This window comes from Somniosus microcephalus, chromosome 15 (assembly GCF_052327205.1).
Source record: "Somniosus microcephalus isolate GS21.2 chromosome 15, FLI_Smic_1.0, whole genome shotgun sequence".
NCBI lineage: Eukaryota > Metazoa > Chordata > Chondrichthyes > Squaliformes > Somniosidae > Somniosus > Somniosus microcephalus.
The window spans coordinates 4,088,996-4,109,121 of NC_141001.1; the positions used below are offsets into that span (position 1 = coordinate 4,088,996).

The 20,126-nt window shown below is 54.1% G+C and overlaps 1 protein-coding gene and 1 long non-coding RNA gene across 4 annotated transcripts in view; both read left to right on the forward strand.

Moving 5' to 3' along the window:
• Positions 1-10,394, forward strand: part of LOC147106507 (uncharacterized) — a 91,879-nt gene extending 81,485 nt beyond the window's left edge. For both annotated transcript variants that reach the window (XR_015080938.1, XR_015080937.1), the window contains exon 2: positions 10,009-10,394. This is a non-coding gene — a long non-coding RNA (uncharacterized LOC147106507). The remainder of the gene's footprint in view (positions 1-10,008) is intronic.
• A 2,699-nt stretch (positions 10,395-13,093) lies between these two features.
• nr1h3 (nuclear receptor subfamily 1, group H, member 3) overlaps positions 13,094-20,126 on the forward strand; it is a 301,887-nt gene continuing 294,854 nt past the window's right edge. The window contains exons 1-2 of one of the 2 annotated variants that reach the window (XM_086007467.1): positions 13,094-13,307; positions 15,298-15,393. The gene's annotated coding sequence lies outside the window, so the exon portion shown is untranslated. The remainder of the gene's footprint in view (positions 13,308-15,297; positions 15,394-20,126) is intronic. The other variant, XM_086007466.1, reaches the window with a different exon arrangement.

Sequence of the window (20,126 nt, forward strand, 5' to 3'; positions counted from 1 at the left end):
TGGAGGGTCTGAGGATGTGAGTGTGTTGGAGGGTCTGTGTGTGTGAGGGTATGAGTGTGTTGGAGGGTCAGTGTGTGTGAGGGTGTGAGTGTGTTGGAGGGTCTGTGTGTGTGAGGGTGTGAGTGTGTTGGAGGGTCTGTGTGTGTGAGGGTTTGAGTGTGTTGGAGGGTCAGTGTGTGTGAGGGTGTGAGTGTGTTGGAGGGTCTGTGTGTGTGAGGGTGTGAGGGTGTTGGAGGGTCAGTTTGTGTGAGGGTGTGAGTGTGTTGGAGGGTCAGTTTGTGTGAGGGTGTGAGTGTGTTGGAGGGTCAGTGTGTGTGAGGGTGTGAGTGTGTTGGAGGGTCTGTGTGTGAGGGTGTGAGTGTGTTGGAGGGTCAGTGTGTGAGGGTGTGAGTGTGTTGGAGGGTCTGTGTGTGTGAGGGTTTGAGTGTGTTGGAGGGTCAGTGTGTGTGAGGGTGCGAGTGTGTTGGATAGTCAGTGTGTGTGAGGGTGTGAGTGTGTTGGAGGGTCAGTGTGTGTGAGGGTGTGAGTGTTTTGGAGGGTCTGTGTGTGTGAGTGTGTGAGTGTTGGAGGGTCAGTGTGTGTGAGGGTGTGAGTGTGTTGGCGGGTCTGTGTGTGTGAGGGTGTGAGTGTGTTGGAGGGTCTGTGTGTGTGAGGGTGAGAGTGTGTTGGAGGGTCTGTGTGTGTGAGGGTGTGAGTGTGTTGGAGGGTTAGTATGTGTGAGGGTGTGAGTGTGTTGGAGGGTCTTTGTGTGTGAGGGTGTGAGTGTGATGGAGGGTCTGTGAGTGTGAGGGTATGAGTGTTGGAGGGTCAGTATGTGTGAGGGTGTGAGTGTGTTGGAGGGTCAGTGTGTGTGAGGGTGTGAGTGTGTTGGAGGGTCTGTGTGTGTGAGGGTTTGAGTGTGTTGGAGGGTCAGTGTGTGTGAGGGTGTGAGTGTGTTGGAGGGTCTGTGTGTGTGAGGGTGTGAGGGTGTTGGAGGGTCAGTTTGTGTGAGGGTGTGAGTGTGTTGGAGGGTCAGTTTGTGTGAGGGTGTGAGTGTGTTGGAGGGTCTGTGTGTGTGAGGGTTTGAGTGTGTTGGAGGGTCAGTGTGTGTGAGGGTGTGAATGTGTTGGAGGGTCAGTGTGTGAGGGGGTGAGTGTGTTGGAGGGTCTGTGTGTGTGAGGGTGTGAGTGTGTTGGAGGGTCTGTGTGTGAGGGTGTGAGTGTGTTGGAGGGTCAGTGTGTGTGAGGTTGTGAGTGTTTTGGAGGGTCTGTGTGTGTGAGGGTTTGAGTGTGTTGGAGGGTCAGTGTGTGTGAGGGTGTGAGTGTGTTGGATAGTCAGTGTGTGTGAGGGCGTGAGTGTGTTGGAGGGTCAGTGTGTGTGAGTGTGTGAGTGTTGGAGGGTCAGTGTGTGTGAGGGTGTGAGTGTGTTGGAGGGTCTCTGTGTGAGGTTGTGAGTGTGTTGGAGGGTCAGTGTGTGTGAGGGTGTGAGTGTGTTGGAGGGTCAGTGTGTGTGAGGGTGTGAGTGTGTTGGAGGGTCAGTGTGTGTGAGGGTGTGAGTGTGATGGACGGACTGTGAGTGTGAGGGTGTGAGTGTTGGAGGGTCAGTGTGTGTGAGGGTGTGAGTGTGTTGGAGGGTCAGTGTGTGTGAGGGCGTGAGTGTGTTGGAGGGTCAGTGTGTGTGAGGCTGTGAGTGTTTTGGAGGGTCTGTGTGTGTGAGGGTGTGAGTGTTGGAGGGTCAGTGTGTGTGAGGGTGTGAGTGTGTTGGAGGGTCAGTGTGTGTGAGGGTGTGAGTGTGTTGGAGGGTCTTTGTGTGTGAGGGTGTGAGTGTTGGAGGGTCTGTGTGTGTGAGGGTGTGAGTGTGTTGGAGGGTCAGTGTGTGTGAGGGTGTGAGTGTGTTGGATAGTCAGTGTGTGTGAGGGCGTGAGTGTGTTGGAGGGTCAGTGTGTGTGAGTGTGTGAGTGTTGGAGGGTCAGTGTGTGTGAGGGTGTGAGTGTGTTGGAGGGTCTCTGTGTGAGGTTGTGAGTGTGTTGGAGGGTCAGTGTGTGTGAGGGTGTGAGTGTGTTGGAGGGTCAGTGTGTGTGAGGGTGTGAGTGTGTTGGAGGGTCAGTGTGTGTGAGGGTGTGAGTGTGATGGACGGACTGTGAGTGTGAGGGTGTGAGTGTTGGAGGGTCAGTGTGTGTGAGGGTGTGAGTGTGTTGGAGGGTCAGTGTGTGTGAGGGTGTGAGTGTGTTGGATAGTCAGTGTGTGTGAGGGCGTGAGTGTGTTGGAGGGTCAGTGTGTGTGAGGCTGTGAGTGTTTTGGAGGGTCTGTGTGTGTGAGTGTGTGAGTGTTGGAGGGTCAGTGTGTGTGAGGGTGTGAGTGTGTTGGAGGGTCTGTGTGTGTGAGGGTGTGAGTGTGTTGGAGGGTCAGTGTGTGTGAGGGTGTGAGTGTGTTGGAGGGTCTTTGTGTGTGAGGGTGTGAGTGTTGGAGGGTCTGTGTGTGTGAGGGTGTGAGTGTGTTGGAGGGTCAGTGTGTGTGAGGGTGTGAGTGTGTTGGAGGGTCTGTGTGTGAGGGTGTGAGTGTGTTGGAGGGTCTGTGTGTGTGAGGGTGTGAGTGTGTTGGAGGGTCTGTGTGTGTGAGGGTATGAGTGTGTTGGAGTGTCTGTGTTTGTGAGGGTGTGAGTGTGTTGGAGTGTCTGTGTTTGTGAGGGTATGAGTGTGTTGGAGTGTCTGTGTTTGTGAGGGTGTGAGTGTGTTGGAGGGTCTCTGTGTGAGGTTGTGAGTGTGTTGGAGGGTCAGTGTGTGTGAGGGTGTGAGTGTGTTGGAGGGTCTCTGTGTTTGAGGGTGTGAGAGTGTTGGAGGGTCAGTGTGTGTGAGGGTGTGAGTGTGATGGAGGGTCTGTGAGTGTGAGGGTGTGAGTGTTGGAGGGTCAGTGTGTGTGAGGGTGTGAGTGTGATGGAGGGTCTGTGAGTGTGAGGGTGTGAGTGTTGGAGGGTCAGTGTGTGTGAGGGTGTGAGTGTGATGGAGGGTCTGTGAGTGTGAGGGTGTGAGTGTTGGAGGGTCAGTGTGTGTGAGGGTGTGAGTGTGTTGGAGGGTCAGTGTGTGTGAGGGTGTGAGTGTGATGGAGGGTCTGTGAGTGTGAGGGTGTGAGTGTTGGAGGGTCAGTGTGTGAGGGTGTGAGTGTGTTGGAGGGTCAGTCTGTGTGAGGGTGTGAGTGTGATGGAGGGTCTGTGAGTGTGAGGGTGTGAGTGTTGGAGGGTCAGTGAGTGTGAGGGTGTGAGTGTGTTGGAGGGTCAGTGTGTGTGAGGGTGTGAGTGTGATGGAGGGTCTGTGAGTGTGAGGGTGTGAGTGTTGGAGGGTCAGTGTGTGAGGGCGTAAGTGTGTTGGAGGGTCAGTGTGTGTGAGGGTGTGAGTATGTTGGAGGGTCAGTGTGTGTGAGGGTGTGAGTGTGTTGGAGGCTGTGTGTGTGAGGGTGTGAGTGTGTTGGAGTGTCTGTGTGTGTGAGGGTGTGAGTGTGTTGGAGGGTCAGTGTGTGTGAGGGTGTGAGTGTGTTGGATGGTCAGTGTGTGTGAGGGTGTGAGTGTTTTGGAGGGTCAGTGTGTGTGAGGGTGTGAGTGTGTTGGAGGGTCTGTGTGTGTGAGGGTGTGAGTGTGTTGGAGGGTCTCTGTGTGAGGTTGTGAGTGTGTTGGAGGGTGTGTGTGTGTGAGGGTATGAGTGTTTTGGAGGGTCTGTGTGTGTGAGGGTGTGAGTGTGTTGGAGGGTCAGTGTGTGTGAGGGTGTGAGTGTGTTGGAGGGTCTGTGTGTGTGAGGGTGTGAGTGTGTTGGAGGGTTAGTGTGTGTGAGGGTGTGAGTGTGTTGGAGGGTATGTGTGTGTGAGGGTGTTAGTGTGTTGGAGGGTCAGTGTGTGTGAGGTTGTGAGTGTGTTGGAGGGTATGTGTGTGTGAGGGTGTTAGTGTGTTGGAGGGTCAGTGTGTGTGAGGTTGTGAGTGTGTTGGAGGGTGTGTGTGTGTGAGGGTGTGAGTGTGTTGGAGGGTGTGTGTGTGAGGGTGTGAGTGTGTTGGAGGGTCAGTGTGTGTGAGGGTGTGAGTGTGTTGGAGGGTCAGTGTGTGTGAGGGTGTATGTTGGAGGGTCAGTGTGTGTGAGGGTGTGAGTGTGTTGGAGGGTCTGTGTGTGTGAGGGTGTGAGTGTTTTGGAGGGTCTTTGTGTGTGAGGGTGTGAGTGTGTTGGAGGGTCTGTGTGTGTGAGGGTGTGAGTGTGTTGGAGGGTCTGTGTGTGTGAGGGTGTGAGTGTTTTGGAGGGTCTGTGTGTGTGAGGGTGTGAGTGTGTTGGAGGGTCTGTGTGTGTGAGGGTGTGAGTGTTTTGGAGGGTCTGTGTGTGTGAGTGTTGGAGGGTCAGTGTGTGTGAGGGTGTGAGTGTGTTGGAGGGTCTGTGTGTGTGAGGGTGTGAGTGTGTTGGAGGGTCAGTGTGTGTGAGGGTGTGAGTGTGTTGGAGGGTCTTTGTGTGTGAGGGTGTGAGTGTTGGAGGGTCTGTGTGTGTGAGGGTGTGAGTGTGTTGGAGGGTCTGTGTGTGTGAGGTTGTGAGTGTGTTGGAGGGTCAGTGTGTGTGAGGGTGTGAGTGTGTTGGAGGGTCTGTGTGTGTGAGGTTGTGAGTGTGTTGGAGGGTCAGTGTGTGTGAGGGTGTGAGTGTGTTGGAGGGTCTGTGTGTGAGGGTGTGAGTGTGTTGGAGGGTCTGTGTGTGAGAGGGTATGAGTGTGTTGGAGTGTCTGTGTTTGTGAGGGTGTGAGTGTGTTGGAGGGTCTCTGTGTGAGGGTGTGAGTGTGTTGGAGGGTCAGTGTGTGTGAGGGTGTGAGTGTGTTGGAGGGTCAGTGTGTGTGAGGGTGTGAGTGTGTTGGAGGGTCAGTGTGTCTGAGGGTGTGAGTGTGATGGAGGGTCTGTGAGTGTGAGGGTGTGAGTGTTGGAGGGTCAGTGTTTGTGAGGGTGTGAGTGTGTTGGAGGGTCAGTGTGTGTGAGGATGTGAGTGTGATGGAGGGTCTGTGAGTGTGAGGGTGTGAGTGTTGGAGGGTCAGTGTTTGTGAGGGTGTGAGTGTGTTGGAGGGTCAGTGTGTGTGAGGGTGTGAGTGTGATGGAGGGTCTGTGAGTGTGAGGGTGTGAGTTTTGGAGTGTCTGTGTGTGTGAGGGTGTGAGTGTGTTGGAGGGTCTGTGTGTGTGAGTGTGTTGGAGGGTCAGTGTGTGTGAGGTTGTGAGTGTGTTGGAGGCTCTGTGTGTGTGAGGGTGTGAGTATGTTGGAGGGTCAGTGTGTGTGAGGGTGTGAGTGTGTTGGAGGCTGTGTGTGTGAGGGTGTGAGTGTGTTGGAGGGTCTGTGTGTGTGAGAGTGTGAGTGTGTTGGAGGGTCTGTGTGTGTGTGAGGGTGTGAGTGTGTTGGAGGGTGTGTGTGTGAGGGTGTGAGTGTGTTGGAGGGTCAGTGTGTGTGAGGGTGTGAGTGTGTTGGAGGGTCTGTGTGTGTGAGTGTGTGAGTGTTGGAGGGTCAGTGTGTGTGAGGGTGTGAGTGTTTTGGAGGGTCTGTGTGTGTGAGTGTGTGAGTGTTGGAGGGTCTGTGTGTGTGAGGGTGTGAGTGTGTTGGAGGGTCTGTGTGTGTGAGGGTGTGAGTGTGTTGGAGGGTCAGTGTGTGTGAGGGTGTGAGTGTGTTGGAGGGTCTTTGTGTGTGAGGGTGTGAGTGTTGGAGGGTCTGTGTCTGTGAGGGTGTGAGTGTGTTGGAGGGTCAGTGTGTGTGAGGGTGTGAGTGTGTTGGAGGGTCTGTGTGTGAGGGTGTGAGTGTGTTGGAGGGTCTGTGTGTGTGAGGGTGTGAGTGTGTTGGAGGGTCTGTGTGTGTGAGGGTATGAGTGTGTTGGAGTGTCTGTGTTTGTGAGGGTGTGAGTGTGTTGGAGGGTCTCTGTGTGAGGGTGTGAGTGTATTGGAGGGTCAGTGTGTGTGAGGGTGTGAGTGTGTTGGAGGGTCAGTGTGTGTGAGGGTGTGAGTGTGTTGGAGGGTCTGTGTGTGTGAGGGTGTGAGTGTGTTGGAGTGTCTGTGTTTGTGAGGGTGTGAGTGTGTTGGAGGGTCTCTGTGTGAGGTTGTGAGTGTGTTGGAGGGTCAGTGTGTGTGAGGGTGTGAGTGAGTTGGAGGGTCAGTGTGTGTGAGGGTGTGAGTGTGTTGGAGGGTCAGTGTGTGTGAGGGTGTGAGTGTTTTGGAGGGTCTGTGTGTGTGAGTGTGTGAGTGTTGGAGGGTCTGTGTGTGTGAGGGTGTGAGTGTGTTGGAGGGTCTGTGTGTGTGAGGGTGTGAGTGTGTTGGAGGGTCAGTGTGTGTGAGGGTGTGAGTGTGTTGGAGGGTCTTTGTGTGTGAGGGTGTGAGTGTTGGAGGGTCTGTGTCTGTGAGGGTGTGAGTGTGTTGGAGGGTCAGTGTGTGTGAGGGTGTGAGTGTGTTGGAGGGTCTGTGTGTGAGGGTGTGAGTGTGTTGGAGGGTCTGTGTGTGTGAGGGTGTGAGTGTGTTGGAGGGTCTGTGTGTGTGAGGGTATGAGTGTGTTGGAGTGTCTGTGTTTGTGAGGGTGTGATTGTGTTGGAGGGTCTCTGTGTGAGGGTGTGAGTGTGTTGGAGGGTCAGTGTGTGTGAGGGTGTGAGTGTGTTGGAGGGTCAGTGTGTGTGAGGGTGTGAGTGTGTTGGAGGGTCTGTGTGTGTGAGGGTGTGAGTGTGTTGGAGTGTCTGTGTTTGTGAGGGTGTGAGTGTGTTGGAGGGTCTCTGTGTGAGGTTGTGAGTGTGTTGGAGGGTCAGTGTGTGTGAGGGTGTGAGTGAGTTGGAGGGTCAGTGTGTGTGAGGGTGTGAGTGTGTTGGAGGGTCTGTGTGTGTGAGGGTGTGAGTGTGTTGGAGGGTCTCTGTGTGAGGTTGTGAGTGTGTTGGAGGGTCAGTGTGTGTGAGGGTGTGAGTGAGTTGGAGGGTCAGTGTGTGTGAGGGTGTGAGTGAGTTGGAGGGTCAGTGTGTGAGAGGGTGTGAGTGTGTTGGGGGGTGTGTGTGTGTGTGTGTGAGGGTGTGAGTGTGTTGGAGGGTCAGTGTGTGTGAGGGTGTGAGTGTGTTGGAGGGTGTGTGTGTGTGTGTGTGAGGGTGTGAGTGTGTTGGAGGGTCAGTGTGTGTGAGGGTGTGAGTGTGATGGAGGGTCTGTGAGTGTGAGGGTGTGAGTGTGATGGAGGGTCTGTGAGTGTGAGGGTGTGAGTGTGATGGAGGGTCTGTGAGTGTGAGGGTGTGAGTGTTGGAGGGTCAGTGTGTGAGGGTGTGAGTGTGTTGGAGGGTGTGTGTGTGTGTGTGTGAGGGTGTGAGTGTGTTGGAGGGTCAGTGTGTGTGAGGGTGTGAGTGTGATGGAGGGTCTGTGAGTGTGAGGGTGTGAGTGTTGGAGGGTCAGTGTGTGTGAGGGTGTGAGTGTGTTGGAGGGTCAGTGTGTGTGAGGGTGTGAGTGTGTTGGAGGGTCAGTGTGTGTGAGGGTGTGAGTGTGTTGGAGGCTCTGTGTGTGTGAGGGTGTGAGTATTTTGGAGGGTCAGTGTGTGTGAGGGTGTGAGTGTGTTGGAGGCTGTGTGTGTGAGGGTGTGAGTATGTTGGAGGGTCAGTGTGTATGAGGGTGTGAGTGTGTTGGAGTGTCTGTGTGTGTGAGGGTGTGAGTGTGTTGGAGGGTCTGTGTGTGTGAGGGTGTGAGTGTGTTGGAGGGTCAGTGTGTGTGAGGGTGTGAGTGTGTTGGAGTGTCTGTGTGTGTGAGGGTGTGAGTGTGTTGGAGGGTCTGTGTGTGTGAGGGTGTGAGTGTGTTGGAGGGTCAGTGTGTGTGAGGGTGTGAGTGTGTTGGAGTGTCTGTGTGTGTGAGGGTGTGAGTGTGTTGGAGGGTCAGTGTGTGTGAGGGTGTGAGTGTGTTGGAGGGTCAGTGTGTGTGAGGGTGTGAGTGTGTTGGAGTGTCTGTGTGTGTGAGGGTGTGAGTGTGTTGGAGGGTCAGTGTGTGTGAGGGTGTGAGTGTGTTGGAGGGTCTGTGTGTGTGAGGGTGTGAGTGTGTTGGAGGGTCAGTGTGTGTGAGGGTGTGAGTGTGTTGGAGGGTCTCTGTGTGAGGTTGTTAGTGTGTTGGAGGGTCAGTGTGTGTGAGGGTGTGAGTGTGTTGGAGGGTCTGTGTGTGTGAGGGTGTGAGTGTGTTGGAGGGTCTGTGTGTGAGGGTGTGAGTGTTGGAGGGTCTGTGTGTGTGAGGGTGTCAGTGTTTTGGAGGGTCTGTGTGTGTGAGGGTGTGAGTGTGTTGGAGGGTCTGTGTGTGTGAGGGTGTGAGTGTGTTGGAGGGTCTGTGTGTGTGAGGGTGTGAGTGTGTTGGAGGGTCTGTGTGTGTGAGGGTGTGAGTGTGTTGGAGGGTCAGTGTGTGTGAGGGTGTGAGTGTGTTGGAGGGTCTGTGTGTGTGAGGGTGTGAGTGTGTTGGAGGGTCTGTGTGTGTGAGGGTGTGAGTGTGTTGGAGGGTCAGTGTGTGTGAGGGTGTGAGTGTGTTGGAGGGTGTGTGTGTGTGAGGGTGTGAGTGTGTTGGAGGGTCTGTGTGTGTGAGGGTGTGAGTGTGTTGGAGGGTCTGTGTGTGTGAGGGTGTGAGTGTGTTGGAGGGTCTGTGTGTGTGAGGGTGTGAGTGTGTTGGAGGGTCTGTGTGTGTGAGGGTGTGAGTGTGTTGGAGGGTCTGTGTGTGTGAGGGTGTGAGTGTGTTGGAGGGTCTGTGTGTGTGAGGGTGAGTGTGTTTTGGAGGGTCTGTGTGTGTGAGAGTGTGAGTGTTTTGGAGGATCTTTGTTTGTGAGGGTGTGAGTGTGTTGGAGGGTCTGTGTGTGTGAGGGAGTGAGTGTGTTGGAGTGTCTGTGTGTGTGAGGGTGTGAGTGTGTTGGAGGGTCAGTGTGTGTGAGGGTGTGAGTGTGTTGGAGGGTGTGTGTGTGTGAGGGTGTGAGTGTGTTGGAGGGTCTGTGTGTGTGAGGGTGTGAGTGTGTTGGAGGGTCTGTGTGTGTGAGGGTGTGAGTGTGTTGGAGGGTCTGTGTGTGTGAGGGTGAGAGTGTGTTGGAGGGTCTGTGTGTGTGAGGGTGTGAGTGTGTTGGAGGGTGTGTGTGTGTGAGGGTGTGAGTGTGTTGGAGGGTCAGTGAGTGTGAGGGTGTGAGTGTGTTGGAGGGTCTGTGTGTGTGAGGGTGAGAGTGTGTTGGAGGGTCTGTGTGTGTGAGGGTGTGAGTGTGTTGGAGGGTGTGTGTGTGTGAGGGTGTGAGTGTGTTGGAGGGTCAGTGAGTGTGAGGGTGTGAGTGTGTTGGAGGGTCTGTGTGTGTGAGGGTGTGAGTGTGTTGGAGGGTCAGTGAGTGTGAGGGTGTGAGTGTGTTGGAGGGTGTGTGTGTGTGAGGGTGTGAGTGTGTTGGAGGGTCAGTGTGTGTGAGGGTGTGAGTGTGTTGGAGGGTCTGTGTGTGTGAGGGTGTGAGTGTGTTGGAGGGTCAGTGTGTGTGAGGGTGTGAGTGTGTTGGAGGGTCTGTGTGTGTGAGGGTGTGAGTGTGTTGGAGGGTCTGTGTGTGTGAGAGTGTGAGTGTTTTGGAGGATCTTTGTTTGTGAGGGTGTGAGTGTGTTGGAGGGTCTCTGTGTGAGGGTGTGAGTGTGTTGGAGGGTCTTAGTGTGTGTGAGGGTGTGAGTGTCTTGGAGGGTCAGTGTGTGTGAGAGTGTGAGTGTGTTGGAGGGTCTGTGTGTGTGAGGGTGTGAGTGTGTTGGAGGGTCTCTGTGTGAGGTTGTGAATGTGTTGGAGGGTCAGTGTGTGTGAGGGTGTGAGTGTGTTGGAGGGTCAGTGTGTGTGAGGGTGTGAGTGTCTTGGAGGGTCAGTGTGTGTGAGGGTGTGAGTGTGTTGGAGGGTCTGTGTGTGTGAAGGTGTGAGTTTGAAGGTGTGTATATAACAGGAAGTGGAAAAATTCAGTTGATTAGCGCCTCACGTTAATGCCCTAAGAGGGCACAAAGCAAGTAGCGACAGCGCGGCGATGTTTGTGGCGCTCGTGAAGTTAACCAGACATTTGACCAGCCCTGCAGGACTCTCCTGAGCCAGTCTCCCTCTTCATAGTTGTGTGCTGCATACTTCACAACCTGGCGATCCTGAGGACCCAGCCAATGCCACCAGGGATTGGTGCACCACCTGAGGAGGAGGAGGAGGAGGAGGAAGAGGAGGATGCGGAGGATGATCAGCAGCAGCACCAAGTGGGAGGGAGGCCCACAGTGTTGCCATTGCAAGGGCCGTCCGTCAACAGCTGATAACAAGCCGCTTCTGGCCCCCTACTCAGAAGGTGGCTTCTGGCACGGAGAACAGCATCATGGAAAGCAACTCGCACCCGCTATTGTCGGCCAAAGCTGGAATGATTCCAAAGGCCAAAAATGTAAAATTTGAATACAACAACTTTTTTCTTTAACAAACTCTTTGTGTGTCATTTATTCAGGACAAACAATTCGAAACAAACACAACAAATCATGAATTAACAGAACTGGTTCTCACAAGATGGAGATAAACGGCAAAACAGTAAACAAATGTAATCAGACGAACCTCGACCTTTACTACAAACATTCCCACCATTTATTTAGACCTCCTACTGTTTGCCCTTCGAGGGTGATCTCCATCCCCTGCGCACTTCCCCCCTTCCCACCCTACTGCTCCTCCGTAATGGGGCCCCAGTGGCTGCAGCAAGGCTGGTGGAAGGCTGCTGAATGTCAGATGCTGAGACTGCAGATGCCCTTGAAGGACGCCCTCGACCAGCTCTGGGCCTGGAGGCCCCGGCTGCAGACTGCACCAACTCTGCATGGGCAGCAGCAGTCTGGGCTGGCTGTGTTGCAGGCCGTGGCAAGGGCAATGGAGAAGTGCCAGTGGTGGGAGCAGGAATGCTGTCATCCTGAGAGAGGACAGCACATTCCTGCTCGACCGACACACTGGCACTCCCAGGGGGCAGTACCTCAGCATCCGGAGCAATCTGCTGGAGCACAGATTGCTGGCCTGCTGCAGCGCCGTGAGAGTCCCGGGGCAATGTTGCTGACCCAGCGACGATGGGTGCAGTCAGTACTTGCGTTACCTCAATCTGAGACTGCATTCGAGCAGTCTGAGACTGGATGGCAGCAGCCAGTGACTGAATTGCAGCACTAAGCCGTTGTGTTGCGTTGGCCTGTGCTGCAGTAGCGTGCTCCACACTCCTAGCCAGTTCCTCAATGCTTTCGGGCACCCTTGCCATTGCACCCATGAGCTGAGTGTGCATGCTCAAGGCCTGGCTATTCATTTCTGCGATGACGCGCTCCTCTGCATCCAGTGCAGCGGGACTCGTTTGCCTACTCGCCCTCCGAGGAGATGGCCCCCGAGCTTCCCTACCCCCATGGCATTGCTGCAGCCCGCTGGGTACCGGAGCTTCGTCCTCATCAGACCCTTCCCCCTGCTCCCCTCCAGGGAAGGCGTGGTCCCAGTGTCGGAATGGGCTCCCTCGGGAGGCGCAGACGCTGAGGCTCCGGCTTCCTCTTCCTCCTCGCCTGGGCTGTCGCTCCCACTGCTTGGTTGAGGGCCCATCTCCTCAGCTGGTGGTTCACTATCTGAAAGCAGGGAGGTACAAGAGAGGCTTTAGCGTCAGGACAGGGGGGCAGTAAGGGCGCAAGGACTGGAGACATTTAGTAAGTTGGATTGAAAGTGTAAAAGGCTGGTGTTGTGAGGGACAAGTGGAATGAGAGAGGAGAGAAAGCTGATGACCTTACCATTGCTGTCCCAAACGGGGTCGACCTCTCCAGCGGCCACGGCACTTATCACCTGGCTGGCAACGATCCTGTGCCGCGCGCCTCCAAATTGCTGAGGGTCTGCAACTCAGCCGGTCCTCCTCCCGTGCATTGCAGCTGGCGCCTGTTATGAGAGAGCTTGGCCTGCAAGAAAAAGGACGGCGTCTGAGTGAATGTGCAGCCACGTGCTTGCCTGATGTGCCTCCCATAGTTGAATAGCTCTTAATGTATGCAAGGTGTGGAATGTGCGTGTGTGTTTTATGAGATGTCCATAGGTCTTGGATGAGTGTTGGGCATTTGGGGTTTTTAAACCCTCTGGGCACAGAGTGAAGTTGAGATGGAGGGATGGAGTGGTATTGAAAAGCAGCCACTCACCCTGACCACCCGAGTGAGGTCGTTGAACTTCTTCCGACATTGGGTGTGGGTCCTCGGCACCAGGCTCCTCGAGGAGACGTGCTGAGCCACCTCCCTCCACACTCTTCTGTATTCACGGGGCAATGGCCTCCTGCCACTCTCTGGGTAGAGTACTGCCCGTCGCCGCTCGACAATGCCAACCAGAGCCACCAAGGCCCGGTCACTGAAGCGCTGAGCTCTTTCCCTGGGCCTGTCCATTGGTGGTTCCAGCAGAATTGATGTACGGGTCTCTCCAGGCCGAGATTCAAGGCTGCAATGAGCAGGGTGTGGCTGGAGAGCAAGATCGACCCTCCCCTTTAAGAACTGGCCGGCGCCAGTGTGTCTGTGTTCCATTGCTGACTGACATCACCTGAACTTCACCAGTGCCTCAATCCTTGACGTTAGCGCCTTGAGAGGTGTGTAGCGCCTGATTTAGCGCTCCAATCACCTCCAGGGGCGATAGAGGCCAAGTTTGCAGTCGGAGGCAATAATTAGCGGCAGGAGCTAAACTTTGCGCCCGGCCGATAATCGCGCCCCAAACGAGGCGATACCGAATTTCTCCCCCTAAGTCTATTACGTTGGTTAATTGCACTGAAGTTTTTGTGTGGAGAATTGTTATTAATAATTGATCGATTCTGTCCTGATAGGGTATATCTCGCCCAGAATCGTGATCCGCTCAAAGTATTTGTGGTCAAGTGGTGACCAGAGTTTGAACCAAGAAGTGGTGTCCGAGGTGTATGAGATGCTCACAGTTCCCTGTAAATGCAGGGATTCAAGTGCTCGCCCCCCCCCCGTCTCTTTGCCCCGTACCCCTTGCCCCGCACCCTCCCCGCTGTGTTGATGGTGCTGTTGAAGCCCTGAAGCTGGCAGTTGGACTGGCATAGAGGCAGAATGAACTGTGTGTGTGTGTGAGAGAGAGCTGGAAGCAGTGGAACCAAGGACAAAGGCTGAGGGGTGGAGCTTGGCAAAGGCTGAGGGAGAGCTGAGGCATGTGACAGGACCCATTGGGAGCTGCGTTACATCAGATCAGTGTCAGGAAGACAGGCACTCGAAAACTTGGGCCCGTTCTCGTCTGCTCAGACTTGTCGCCCAGCCCTGTAGCCCGCAGACATCCTCCTGGTCATGTGATGGCAGCTGAAGCTCCCTGGCTAGACCTCTGACAGCTCGAGAGGCACGAGTGCACACTGACAGGTTAGTTCTCTGGAGGGTTAGCACTTAGTCTTTTAACTTTGTGACTGTGCTCGTAAGTGAAGACTAAGCTTCCTGACTGTGGCGAGGGTCTGTCGTCTGAGAGCCGCAGGCTGCGCACCCCAACTCTGCCCCCGTGTGTGTGCGTGCAAGTGGGACCCAGTGAGACACCTCCCCTCACAAGCTGACCCCACCTGCTCTCACATAACACTTCAATCAGCATCAACATTGAGGGGCAGAGCAGACTGCTCTCACTGGACATCTGAGAGAGTTAACTGGGTGACAGTGTGAGGGAGCTGGATTAACATCAGTAGAGATACAGTCAATAACACAGGGCGCTGGGGGAGAGGGGTTACTGAGTGACAGTGTGAGGGAGCTGGATTAACATCAGTGGAGTTACAATCAGTAACACAGGGCGCTGGGGGAGAGGGGTTACTGAGTGACAGTGTGAGGGAGCTGGATTAACATCAGTAGAGATACAGTCAGTAACACAGGGCGCTGGGGGTGGTGTTACTGAGTGACAGTGTGAGGGAGCTGGATTAACATCAGTGGAGTTACAATCAGTAACACAGAGCACTGGGGACAGGGGTTACTGAGTGACAGTGTGAGGGAGCTGGATTAACATCAGTAGAGATACAGTCAGTGACATGGGGTGCTGGGGGAGGGGTTACTGAGTGACAGTGTGAGGGAGCTGGATTAACATCAGTAGAGATACAGTCAGTGACACAGGGCGCTGGGGGAGAGGGGTTACTGAGTGACAGTGTGAGGGAGCTGGATTAACATCAGTAGAGATACAGTCAGTAACACAGGGCACTGGGGACAGGGGTTACTGAGTGACAGTGTGAGGGAGCTAGATTAACATCAGTAGAGATAGTCAGTAACACAGGGCGCTGGGGGAGAGGGGTTACTGAGTGACAGTGTGAGGGAGCTGGATTAACATCAGTGGAGTTACAATCAGTAACACAGAGCACTGGGGACAGGGGTTACTGAGTGACAGTGTGAGGGAGCTGGATTAACATCAGTAGAGATACAGTCAGTAACACAGGGCACTGGGGACAGGGGTTACTGAGTGACAGTGTGAGGGAGCTGGATTAACATCAGTAGAGATACAGTCAGTGACATGGGGTGCTGGGGGAGGGGTTACTGAGTGACAGTGTGAGGGAGCTGGATTAACATCAGTAGAGATACAGTCAGTAACACAGGGCACTGGGGACAGGGGTTACTGAGTGACAGTGTGAGGGAGCTAGATTAACATCAGTAGAGATAGTCAGTAACACAGGGCGCTGGGGGAGAGGGGTTACTGAGTGACAGTGTGAGGGAGCTGGATTAACATCAGTAGAGATACAGTCAGTGACACAGGGTGCTGGGGGAGAGAGGTTCCTGAGTGACAGTGTGAGGGAGCTGGATTAACATCAGTAAAGATGCAGTCAGTAACACAGAGCACTGAGGGAGAGGAGTTACTGAGTGACAGTGTGAGGGAGCTGGATTAACATCAGTAGAGATAGTCAGTAACACAGGGTGCTGGGGGAGAGGGGTTACTGAGTGACTGTGAGGGAGCTGGATTAACATCAGTAGAGATACAGTCAGTAACACAGGGCACTGGGGAAGGGGTTACTGAGTGACAGTGTGAGGGAGCTGGATTAACATCAGTAGAGATACAGTCAGTGACACAGGGCGCTGGGGAAGGGGTTACTGGGTGACAGTGGGAGGGAGCTGGATTAACATCAGTAAAGATACAGTCAGTAACACAGGGCACTGGGGGAGAGGGGTTACTGAGTGACAGTGTGAGGGAGCTGGATTAACATCAGTGGAGATATAGTCAGTAACACAGGGCGCTGGGGGAGAGGAGTTACTGAGTGCAAGTGTGAGGGAGCTGGATTAACATCAGTAGAGATACAGTCAGTAACACAGGGTGCTGTAATATCATGATGAGCTGATTTAAACCGCCTTGATGATTGTTAAAAAAAATCACATTCTCTATACAATTACACAGGGGCTCATCGTTATCCTACCCACCTGTGGCGCAGTGGGTATCACTCTCGTCTCTGAGTGAGAAAGTCGAGTGTCAAGTCGCATTCCAGAAACTTGAGTACGTATGCAGCCTGACAATCTAGTGATGTACTGAGGGAGTGCTGCACTGTCGGAGGGTCAGTGCTGAGGGAGTGCTGCACTGTTGGAGGAGCAGTACTGAGGGAGCGCCGCACTGTCGGAGGGGCAGTACTGAGGGAGTGCTGCACTGTCAGAGGGGCAGTACTGAGGGAGCACTGCACTGTTGGAGGAGCAGTACTGAGGGAGCGCTGCACTGTCGGAGGGGCAGTACTGAGGGAGCGCTGCACTGACGGAGGGGCAGCACTGAGGGAGCGCTGCATTGTCGGGGGGCTGTACTGAGGGAGAGCTGCAATGTCGGAGGGGCAGTACTGATGGAGCGCCACACTGTCGAAGCAGCAGTACTGAAGGAGTGCTGCACTGTCGGAGGGACAGTACTGAGGGAGTGCTGCACTGTCGGAGGGACAGTACTGAGGGAGCGCTGCACTGTCAGAGGGACAGTACTGAGGGAGCGCTGCACTGTCGGAGGGACAGTACTGAGGGAGCGCTGCACTGTCGGAGGGGCAGTACTGGGGGAGTGCTGCACTGTCGGAGGGACAGTAGGGAGGGAGCGCTGCACTGTCGGAGGGGCAGTACTGGGGGAGTGCTGCACTGTCGGAGGGGCAGTACTGGGGGAGTGCTGCACTGTCGGAGGGACAGTAGGGAGGGAGCGCTGCACTGTCGGAGGGGCAGTACTGAGGGAGTGCTGCACTGTCGGAGCGGCAGTACTGAGGGAGCGCTGCACTGTGGAAGTAGCAGTACTGAGGGAGCGCTGCACTGTGGAAGTAGCAGTACTGAGGGAGCGCTGCACTGTGGAAGTAGCAGTACTGAGGGAGCGCTGCACTGTGGAAGTAGCAGTACTGAGGGACTGGTCGTGTTGTGGTTATATTACTGGATGAGGCCCTGACTTGTAATCCAGGGAACGTGAGTTCAAATTCTACCCTATCAGTTTTAGAATTTTAATTCATTTAAAAAGGAAATCTATGATAAAGAGCTAGTAACAGTAAAAGTGACCATGAAGCTGTCGAATTGTCGGAGAAACCCAGCTGGTTCACTCATGTCCTTAAGGGAAGGAAACCTGCCGACCTTACCCGGTAGGCGTACATGTGACTCCAGTCCCACACCAACCTGGTTGACTCATTACTACCTGCTGCAGTGTGAGCCGTTGTATCAACACCGCCACTGGAGGCTCAATGGGAAGACCCAGCACCACCTTCTCAGGGCAACGGGGCAGGGGCAGGGGCAATGAGTGCCGGCCTTGCCAGCAACGCCCGCATCCTGAGAATGAAAAAAGATTTGCAGTTGCCTTTCCGACATTACGGCAATGACTGCACTTCAAAAGTGCTTCATCGGTTGTAAAGCACTCTGGAACTTCCTGAGGTCGGGAAAGATATATAAATGCAAGTTGTTTCTTTCTTGCCCATTGAATAAACAGTGATTCTACCTCCTACCTTCTATGTTTCTATGTTTCTATATTCCATACGTTTGCACAACAACAACTTGCATTTAAATAGCACCTTGAAAACATCCCAAGGCGCTTCACAGGAGAGTAATCAGACAAAAATTAGCACGAGCCAAAAAAGGAGCTATCAGGACAGGTGACGAGGTAGGTTTTAAGCAGCGTCTTAAAGTAGGTGAGGAAGGTGGAGAGGTTTAGGGAGGGAATTCCAGAGCTTATGGGGGAAAAATTCGGTTGCTTTGCGCCTCCGGGGAGCAAAGCAACTCGCACTCAGGCGCGGCACCGCCAGTGTCTCCTGCACAATTCAGCAGGAGGTTTGCAGCGGCGATACTGTCATTGCCGTGCGCCGCACCCACTCGCGCCCCGACCGCAAACCTTGGTCATGTCCCCTGACCTACCGCCGGATGCTCTGTCCGACAGGGTCAGGGGGGCCTACCTGCGGCCAGGGTGGCGCAAATTAAAGGGGAGGTGCCGGGCGGCCACTTTTTTTGCTGGCTGCCTGCCAGCACCTGCCCCCTCTGCTGTCCCCCCCATGGGGTGCTGGCCACGATTGGCCGCCTGCCAGCACCTGCCCCCTCTGCTGTCCCCCCCGTGGGGTGCTGGCCGCGATTGGCTGCCTGCCAGCACCTGCCCCCTCTGCTGTCCCCCCCGTGGGGTGCTGGCCGCGATTGGCTGCCGGGCTCTTTTGCCAGCACCCTGATCCCTGGTGACCCAGCTGGGCCCCGGGTCACACTGCCCAATAAGGGGAGGAAGGCCTGCAGTCCCGCAGCGCTACGTGCCGGCGCACGTGGCTCTGCTGCAGGTAGCGCTGCGATATTCCCCGGGAGCGCCCCAAGAGGGAGGGGGGAGTGCTTCCAGTAGCGCCCCGCCTCCTTCTTGGGGCGCAACCTTTTCGGGATGCTAAAAGTAGTGCCCCGGGGAAGTTAGCGCCCTAAAGGGGGCGCGACCGAATTTTTGCCCGTATGACTCTGGGGTCTGGACAAGAGGCCAGAGTTGGAGGAATGCCGAGTTCACAGGGACTCACCCTTACAACTGAGTATAAAAGATTGAACGTGGTCTGATTGAGGTGTTTGAAATGTTAAAATGATTTGATAGGCCAGATACAGAGACATGACTTCCTCTGATAGGGAATCAAGAACAAGGGCACATCATCTTAAAATGAGAGCTAGGCCATTCAGGAACAAAATCAGAAAGCACTTTTTCACACAAAGCGAAATCTGGAACTCTCTCCCCAAAAGGCTGTAGGTGCTGGGGGACAATGAAGATTTTTAAGACTAGATCGCTAGATGTTTGTTAGGTTAGTGTATCGAGGGATTTGGAGTAGAGGTGGGTAACTGCAGTTGAGGTGCAGATCAGCCATGATCCCATTGAATGGTGAAGCAGGGTCGTGGGGCTGAATGGCCTCCTCCTGTTTTTAATGTTCCTACATATCTAACCCATGCTGTACCTGCCCTGGGAGTGTTTGATGGGACAGTGTAGAGGGAGCTTTACTCTGTATCTAACCCGTGCTGTACCTGCCCTGGGAGTGTTTGATGGGACAGTGTAGAGGGAGCTTTACTCTGTATCTAACACGTGCTGTACCTGCCCTGGGAGTGTTTGATGGGACAGTGTAGAGGGAGCTTTACTCTGTATCTAACACGTGCTGTACCTGCCCTGGGAGTGTTTGATGGGACAGTGTAGAGGGAGCTTTACTCTGTATCTAACACGTGCTGTACCTGCCCTGGGAGTGTTTGATGGGACAGTGTAGAGGGAGCTTTACTCTGTATCTAACACGTGCTGTACCTGCCCTGGGAGTGTTTGATGGGACAGTGTAGAGGGAGCTTTACTCTGTATCTAACACGTGCTGTACCTACCCTGGGAGTGTTTGATGGGACAGTGTAGAGGGAGCTTTACTCTGTATCTAACACGTGCTGTACCTGCCCTGGGAGTGTTTGATGGGACAGTGTAGAGGGAGCTTTACTCTGTATCTAACACGTGCTGTACCTGCCCTGGGAGTGTTTGATGGGACAGTGTAGAGGGAGCTTTACTCTGTATCTAACCCGTGCTGTACCTGTCCTGGGAGTGTTTGATGGGACAGTGCAGAGGGAGCTTTACTCTGTATCTAACCCGTGCTGTACCTGCCCTGGGAGTGTTTGATGGGACAGTGTAGAGGGAGCTTTACTCTGTATCTAAACCGTGCTGTACCTGCCCTGGTAGTGTTTGATGGGACTGTGTAGAGGGAGCCTTACTCTGTATCTAACCCGTGCTGTACCTGCCCTGGGAGTGTTTGATGGGACAGTGCAGAGGGAGCTTTACTCTGTATCTAAACCGTGCTGTACCTGCCCTGGGAGTGTTTGATGGGACAGTGTAGAGGGAGCTTTACTCTGTATCTAACCCGTGCTGTACCTGCCCTGGGAGTGTTTGATGAGGCCGTGTAGAGGGAGCTTTACTCTGTATCTAACCCGTGCTGTACCTGCCCTGGGAGTGTTTGATGGGGACAGTGTAGAGGGAGCTTTACCTTGTATCTAACCCCGTGCTGTACCTGCCCTGGGAGTGTTTGATGGGACAGTGTAGAGGGAGCTTTACTCTGTATCTAACCCCGTGCTGTACCTGCCCTGGGAGTGTTTGATGGGACAGTGTAGAGGGAGCTTTAAGGAGGATGAATGATCCAGTACCACTGGCGTTGAACGGCTGTGGCTATGATAAATAAGAGTCACTGTACGTGGCATCCACTTCGATCAGCTCTGTGTGTTTGTGCCAGAGAAGGGTTTACTCCCGGTCAAACACAAGCCAAGGTCCCAGTAGAGCTGATGTGAGAGAGGGACACGTCAGTCTCTGCTTCAGACCTGAAGGCAGTTCTCTGTGCCTGTCCAGTTCACCAGTTCTATTTCCTTTGTCCCTTTTCATTGGGGGAAGGGAAGGAGCTGGGATCTAGGAAACACAATCCGTGTTCCTAAGCTGAAGTCTGATGTTTTGAAATAATGGACTCTCACAGTTTGCCCTTCTCCCCTTCCCTTGGTCCACACTTCACCATCCTTGCACTAGCTGTCTCGCTTCTAAAACTCAACCCCAAACACAATCCCAACCTCAACCCAAATCTAGAATGAACCATAGAATGATACAGCTCTGAAGGACGTCATTTAGCAGACGTGCCTGTGCCGGCTCTTTGGTGGAGCTATCCATTTAATCCCACTCGCCTGCCCTTTCCCCATAGCCCAATCATTTTTTTCCCCTTCAAGTACGTTTGATATATATTAATGACTTATAAAGTTTGGGGTCAGGGCACAATTTATAAATTT